An 8,043-nucleotide genomic window follows, 5' to 3' on the forward strand; every position below is an offset into this window, starting at 1 on the left:
CCTCCTAAAAAAGCTTTAAAGAAATTACAATTTCTTGAACATCAAATCCAATCAATGAAAACTGACAGAATTTTGCCTGATGTTTTACTGACTCTTCTTATTTTCCATACTCCTCATACCCCTACAGGATTATTTATACAAGAGGAATTAATAGTAGAATGGATATTCTTACCAAATAATACAGTCAAAACCTTGACCACCTATCTGACCATATGGGACATTTAATTCATGTCGGAAGAAAGAGAACCCGACAAATTCAAGGTTTTGATCCTAAAATATAGTCTTACCTTTAAATAAAATACAAATAGAAAATGCTTTACAAAATAATATAAATTGGCAAATTGCTTTAATTGGTTTTAAAAAACNAAAATGTCTTCCAAAACAATATAAATTGGAAAATTGCTTTAAATGGTTTTATAGGATCTACATCTTCACATTATCCTTCCTTACCTATTATCTCTTTCCTTAAACAAATGGCATTTATCTTCCCAAAGATTACTTCTACTGTCCCTCTTCCTGATGCTCCTACCTACTTTGCTGATGGATCGATAAAAGGTAAGGAATGTTATCATGGGCCTATATCAAAACTTATATCAACTGAAGGATTATCAGCACAAAAATCTGAATTAATGGCTGTTATAACTTTTTTCAAATTTTTATTCAGCTTTTAACTTACTCTCTGATTCATTATACATTGTCTATATTTTATATTTTAAATCATATTGAAACTGCTACCATTTGACCTCTGACAATTCTTTACAAACCTTGTTCCAAAAACTGCAACAGCTTATTCATTCTTGATCTTCTCCCTTTTATGCCACCCACATCTGTAGTCATTCAGGCCTTCCAGGACCATTGTCGAAAGGCAGTGCAATTCCTGATTCACTCATTTGTTCTATATTTCAACAGGGCTTGGATTTTCATTCATTAACTCATGTCAATAAGAAAGGATTGCGACATCGCTTTCCTATCACCAAAGAACAAACTAATGAAATTTTACAGTCGTGTCCATTATGTGCCACAATTAACATCCCACCTCAGCCTGCTGGGGTGAATCCAAGGGGGTTAACTCTTAATAAATTATGGCAAATGGATGTCACTCATATCCCTTCTTTCGGATGACATTCATTTGTTCATATTACAATTGATACCTATTCCAGATTCATTTGGGCCACAGCTCAAACAGGTGAAACGTTTACACATGTTATCAGACATCTCGATCCTGCAATGGCAATAATGAGAATGCTGTTAGCCATCAAAACAGATAATGCTCCAGCTTACACCTCTACAAAATTGCAATCATTTTTACAGTTATGGAATATTAAACATAATAAACATATAACAGGTATTCCTTATAATCGTCTAGGACAAAAAACTGTTGAAAGAGCAAATAAAATCCTAAAATTACAACTTCAAAAACAAAAATGGGGAATACGAAGTCCTCCTCATGAAATATTATCACAAGCTTTGCTCACTCTAAATTTTTTGAATCATGATTGTAAAGATACTGCAACAATAGAGCAATATTTTGCCTTAAAGAACAAAATAAAACATATCCACCCATTTGGTGGAAAGATATCACTTCTAATCAATGGTTAACAGGTAGTGTAATAACATGGGGAGAAGGTTAGGCCTGTGTCTTACCTAATGGGGTTGTCAAACCCATTTGAGTTCCTTCTCGTTTTACCAAGGTTCAACATGAGCAGACGGAAGAGTTTCGAGCCAAGCCTTCTGATCATCAGCTTCAAGGGCCTTTCCATAAGCAGCACCTGGATCACAATTCTGGGGACAGATTGAACGAAAATTCCAACTTGGGGCCAGATCAAGAAGCTCCCAAGAAGGCAGAAAAAATTCTGGAGAATGAGCAATGCCCTTTTACTCCCAATAACATGGCCATCGTTATGATGGCCCTCCTCACGGTAGCTGTCAGTCTCCCTAGTTGTCAGACTCAAACAGATAATATCACTTACTGGGTCTACATACCTAATCCACCCTTACTACGCCTATTAAGTAGGGGGGTGATATGGTTCCCATTTATCTTAATGCTTCCAAATGGATGCCTGGAATGCTTGATCCCTGATTACCTTTAATCCCTCAAAAAGAAGGCTCATTTATTAATATAACTTTGGGATATCAAGTTAGGCCTATATGCATAGGTAATCATTCTAGTTGTCTTATTCCCTCAGATCAGAGATGGCTGATAATAATGCCCCATAATAGTTCAAATGGGCCTCTGACTCCTTTAATACTAGCCAAGGGTTTTCAATCAGGAAAAAAATGAAATATTGATTTTAACATGGCAGCGTCTCCCATTCCAAAATGCAAAATGTCACAGACTTGGTCTGATGAGGGAATTCACACATTTTGGGAGGATTGTAGAGCTCCAGTTCCCAGTGTTACAATTAATGATTCCCATGGGATTGTATGGAATTGGGCCCTTAAGGGGATGGCAGTCACCAATTGCACTGGGACAGATTGCTGTGCTCATCAGATTTTAAAATGGTATGCATATAAAAATTCTATCATTTCCCAAATATCTGTACTGAGCGAAGAATCTATCCTATGGCATGGAGTCAGACCCTCTACACCTGCCCTCTTCATAGAATATAATAAAAAACAAATAAATTTATGGAAAACAACTGCTGCCCTAGTTCATGTTACCATATGGAATGGCTCTTATTGAAAACATAGAAAACATCATCTTGGATGAGAGGTCAAGATGGCGGAGAAGTAAGGAGCTCCGTACTTGCACTCGCGCCCATACATCACACAGAAAAGATCTGAAGCCATTGGAAACCTTACAAAACCTGAGAGATTGGGGGACAAAGGACGCAGAATCCACTGAGAGAGACTTCTAACGTGAGTGTGAACCGGGGAAGATACAATCGGGCCGGGATCGGAGACTCCAGGGTGGGANATATGTATCAAGGATAGTGGCATGTTGTTCTCTTTTTTTGCTGGGCCTCTGTGTGGTTTGGGAATCAAAGTGATGCTGGCTTCGAAGAATGAGTCCAGAAGTTTTCCTTCTATTTCTATTTTTTGGAAGAGCTTGAGAAGAGTGGGTATTAACTCTGATTTAAATGTCCAGTACAGAAATCAGTTTCAATTTTATATGCCAACAATGAAGCAACAGAAAGAGAAATCAGGAAACTGATCCCATTCACAATTGCACAAAAAACATAAAATACCTAGGAATAAACCTAACCAAAGATATAAAAGATCTGTATGATGAAAACTATAGAAAACTTATGAAGGAAATTGAAGAAGCTACAAAGAAATGAAAGAACATTGCATGCTCATGGATCAGAAAAATAAATATTGTTAAGATGTCATTAATACCCAAAGCAATCTATACATTCAATGCAATCTCAACAAAATTGCACCAGCATTCTTCTCAAAACTAGAACAAACTATCCTAAAATTTGTATGGAACCACCAAAGACTCCGAGTAGCCAAAGTAATATTGAAGAAGAAAACCAAAACGAGAGGCATCACCATCCCAGACTCTTGCCTCTACTACAAAGCTGTAATCATCAAGACAGGATGGTATTGACACAAAAATAGACAAATAGACTAATGGAATAGAATAGAATAGAATAGAGAATTCAGCATTGGACCCACAAATGTATGGTCAGCTAGTCTTTGACAAAGCAGGAGAGAGTATCCAATGGAGAAAAGACAGACTCTTTAACAGATGGTGCTGGGAGAACTGGACAGTAATATGCAGAAGAATGAAACTAGATCATTTTCGACACTATACATAAAAATAAACTCAAAATGGATAAAGGACCTGAATGTGAGACAGGAAACCATCAAAACCCTAGAGGACAAAGCAGGAAACAACCTCCTTGACCTCCACCGCAGCAATTTCTTCCTTGACACATCCCCAAAGGCAAGGGAATCAAGAGTGAAAATGAACTATTGGGACCTCCTCAAGGGAAAAAGCTTCTGCACCGCAAAGGAAATAATGAATAAAACTAACAGACAATCAACGGAATGGGAAAAGATAGTTGCAAATGACATATCAGATAAAGGGCTAGGATCCAAAATATAAGGAACTCACCAAATTCCACACCCCAAAAAAACAAATAATCCAGTGAAGAAATGGGCAGAAGACATGAACAGACACTTCTCCAAAGAGGACATCCAGATGGCCAACAGACACCTGAAATGAAACTTAGTGTCCCTCTTCATCAGGGAAATGCAGATCAAAACCACACTGAGGTACTTCCTTGTGCCATTCAGAGTAGCTATAATGAACAAATCGGGAGACTCTAGATGCTGATGAGAATGTGGAGAAATGGGCACCGTCCTACACTGTTGGCTGGAATGCAAACTGTTGTGGCTCNTATGGAAGCCAACTTGACAATAAACTATTTAAGAAAAAAAAATAAAAAGGAAGAAAAAGGAAGAAAAACTTCCAAACTCATCCTTCAAGGCCAATATTATCTATATTACAAAAGCAGACAAATACTCCACTGAAAATTAGTTCATTTATAGGCCAATAGCTCTGATGAACATGGATGGAAAAGTTCTCAACAAGATAGTATCAAACTGACTCCACCAGGACATTAAAATATTTGTTCACGAGATCCCAGAGGGATTTATTCCTGTGGTGTAAGGGTATGCAATATTCTCAAATTAATGAACATTATACACCACTTTAACAAAGAAAGAATGAGAACCATAGGATCTGCTCAATAGATGTAGAAAAAGCATTGGACAAAATATAGCATCCATTCTTCATACAAATCCTCAGCAAAGTATGGATATAGGGAGCAAACTTCAAAATCATCAAGGCCATATATGAAAGACCAGAGCTAATATTATCCTCAATGGACAAAAACTGAGAGCTTTTCCTCTATGGTGAGGAATAAGACAAGGATGTCCACTATCACCATCATTATTTAACATAGTACTCAAATTCTTAGCTTAGTAATTTTTCACGAAAAAATAATAAAATGTATCTACATTTGCAAGGAAGCATTTGAACATTCATTATTTGCAAATGCCATGATAGTCTATGCAGAAAATCCAAAGGATTCCACCAAAAACATTGCTAGACAATATTACACAACATCAGCAAAATCATTGGATACAACGTCAACATACAGAAATTGGTTCCATTTCTATACATCAGAAATGAAGCAACAGAAAGAGAAATCAAGGAATGATCTCATTTACAATTGCATAGAAAATATATGATACCTAGGAATAAACATAAGCAAAGAGGTAAAAGATTTCTACTCTGAAAAGTATAGAACATTTAGAAAGGAAATTAAAGATCACAGAAAAAAAAAAAAAGGAAAAATTCCCTGCTCGTGGACTGATGGAATGGAAGAACAAATGTTATTAAAATGTCTATACTACCCAAAGCAATCTACACATTTAATTCAATCCCAATCAAAATTGCACTGGCATTCTTCTCAAAGCTAGAACAAACAATCCTAAAATTTGTATAGAATCACAAAAGACCAAAAATAGGCAAAGCAATCTAGACCAAGAAAAGCAAAGCTGGTGGTATCAAAATTCTGGACTTCAAGCTATATTAAAAGCTGTACCATAAAAGCATGGTACTGGCACAGAACAGACACACAGATCAGTGGAAACAGAATAGAAAACCCAGAAATTGACCCACAATTATATGGCCACCTAATCTCGACAAAACAGGAAAGAATATCCAATGGGAAAAAAATAGTGTTTTCAACAAATGGTGTTGGGGAAACTAGACAACAACATACATACACTAGAATGAGATGGAAACACTTTTACATCATACAAAAAATAAATTCAAAATGTGTGAAAGACCTTAACGTGAGACAGGAATCCATCAAAATCCTAAAGGAGAACAGAGTCAGCAACCACTCTGACAATAACCATAGCAACTACATAGTAGACACGTCTCAGGAGGCAAGAGAAAGAAAGGCAAAAATGAACTATTGGGTTTTAACTAATATAAAAAGCAACAAAAGAATCAACAAAACTAAAAGGTAATCTGCAGAATGAGAGAAGATATTTGCAAATGACATATCTGATAAAGGGATAGTATCCAAATCTATAAAGAACTTAGCAAACTCAACACCCAAAAAACAAATAATCCAGTTAAAAAATGGGCAGAACACATGAATAGACAATTTTCCAAAGAAGACATCCAGGTGGCTAACAGACACCTGAAAAAATGCTCAACATCACTTATTATCAAGGGATTGCAAATCACAATTACAATGAAATATAATCTCACATATGTGAGAAGGACTGAAATTAACAATACAGGAAAATACAGATGTTGGTGAGGATTCAGAGAAAGGGTTACCTTCTTTCAATATTGGTGGGAATGAAAACTGGTGCAGCCACTCTGGAAAGAGTATTGCGATTCCTCAAAACGTTAAAAATAGGGTGCCTGGGTATCTCAGTCGGTTAATCATCTGACTTTGGCTCACGTCATGATCTCATGGTTGGTGAATTCGAGCCCCACATCAATCTCTGTGCTGACAACTCAGAACCTGGAGCCTGTTTCACATTCTGTGTCTCCCTCTCTCTCTGCCACCTCCCCACTTGTGCTCTGTCTCTATCTCTCTCAAAAATAAATAAACATTAAAATTTTTTTAAAGTTAAAAATAGTACTATCCTATGTCACTGCAATTACACAACTAAGTATTTATCTAAAGTATACAAAATTACTGATGGTAAGAGACATATGCATCATGATGTTTATAGCAGCATTATCAACAATGGCTAAATTATGGAAATAGTCCAAATGTTTATCAACAGATGAATGGGTACAGAACACACAAACATTCTGTATAATGGAATATTATACATGTNCAAATATAATTTCACTCATATGTGGAATTTAAGAAACAAAACAGAAGGAGGGCAGAGGCCTGGAGTGGACAGCCATGCTTTGCGGTTCCCCTGGGTCACACTGGGAGAGACAGTTCCCCTTCTTGGAGCATATTTTGGAGAGGTTGCACTGCCTCTCAGGGGACAAAATAGGCAGCAGGCACCAGTGTGCTTCCCCATTCATTAACATAGGGACAGAGAGAACTGCTGAGAGCAGCTAACTTGGAAGCCACCTTTTGGCTGCACTTTACCATAAATTCCAAGCCCCTGCACATTCGTAGAACTGCCATTCTCGGGCAAACCAGCACCAGGAACAGTGTGGCAAAACCCTTCCCCAGAGGATCAGAGCAGGTCTGTGCCATAGCAGGTCCCTAAAATTTGGAGTATTGAAACAGGCTGCATATCTGGAATGAAACACTGGAACATTGGGTTGAAGAGCCTAAGTAACGTCATTTTGAGATTAAGGGCTCCATTAAGAGGAACCTCGGGCTGCACGTAGCCCCAGTTCCAGGAAAATCCTCAGATTGCTCAAGGCTGAAGCCATCCTCAGACCGCCCTCAGATAAGCTAATCAAAACAAAACAAAACAAAACAAAACAAAACATTCCTGTGGTCTGAGTCAGGGCTGGGAACTGCAGGTAGTTACTTTATACAAACTAGCCAATTTCTCACCGCTTGCCTGAACCCCACGTGGGCCCTTTGATAACTGGTCATTTTCAAAGGATTCTCAAAAGTCCAGATTGGGTCCCACCAAAAGTAATGAACACCTCACAGATACTGAATGGTCAAAGCTGTTACCATGGGTACTGTACAATTGTAATTGATGCTTATGTGATGATGCTATACGTACAACATGTGCACTGTACCACCCCCATCCCTTACCTCATAAAAACCCTACTCACTATTGTTCGGGGCTTCACCAATTGAACAGACTTCTCAGGCACAGACAGGGTGAAAACAAAGATCTGAGGCACTCCTGGGACACTGGAGGAGACGTTGTTTGCTCTTCTGTGAGGGCTTCCTGAAGATTGGTGGGCATGAACTCCCCTCTTTAGAGACTAGAGAGTTGGCTGACACGATTTTTATCCCCCACCCATCAGCATGGAGGGACTCCAATGACAGTACAGTGCCCACATTGGAAACTTGAGCCACTTACACCAAGCCTGCACCACTGTGCTCTACAGGTCTTTTTTTTTACTAA

The sequence above is a fragment of the Crocuta crocuta genome, unplaced genomic scaffold (assembly GCF_008692635.1).
Source record: "Crocuta crocuta isolate KB4526 unplaced genomic scaffold, BGI_CrCroc_1.0 scaffold1690, whole genome shotgun sequence".
Classification (NCBI taxonomy): domain Eukaryota; kingdom Metazoa; phylum Chordata; class Mammalia; order Carnivora; family Hyaenidae; genus Crocuta; species Crocuta crocuta.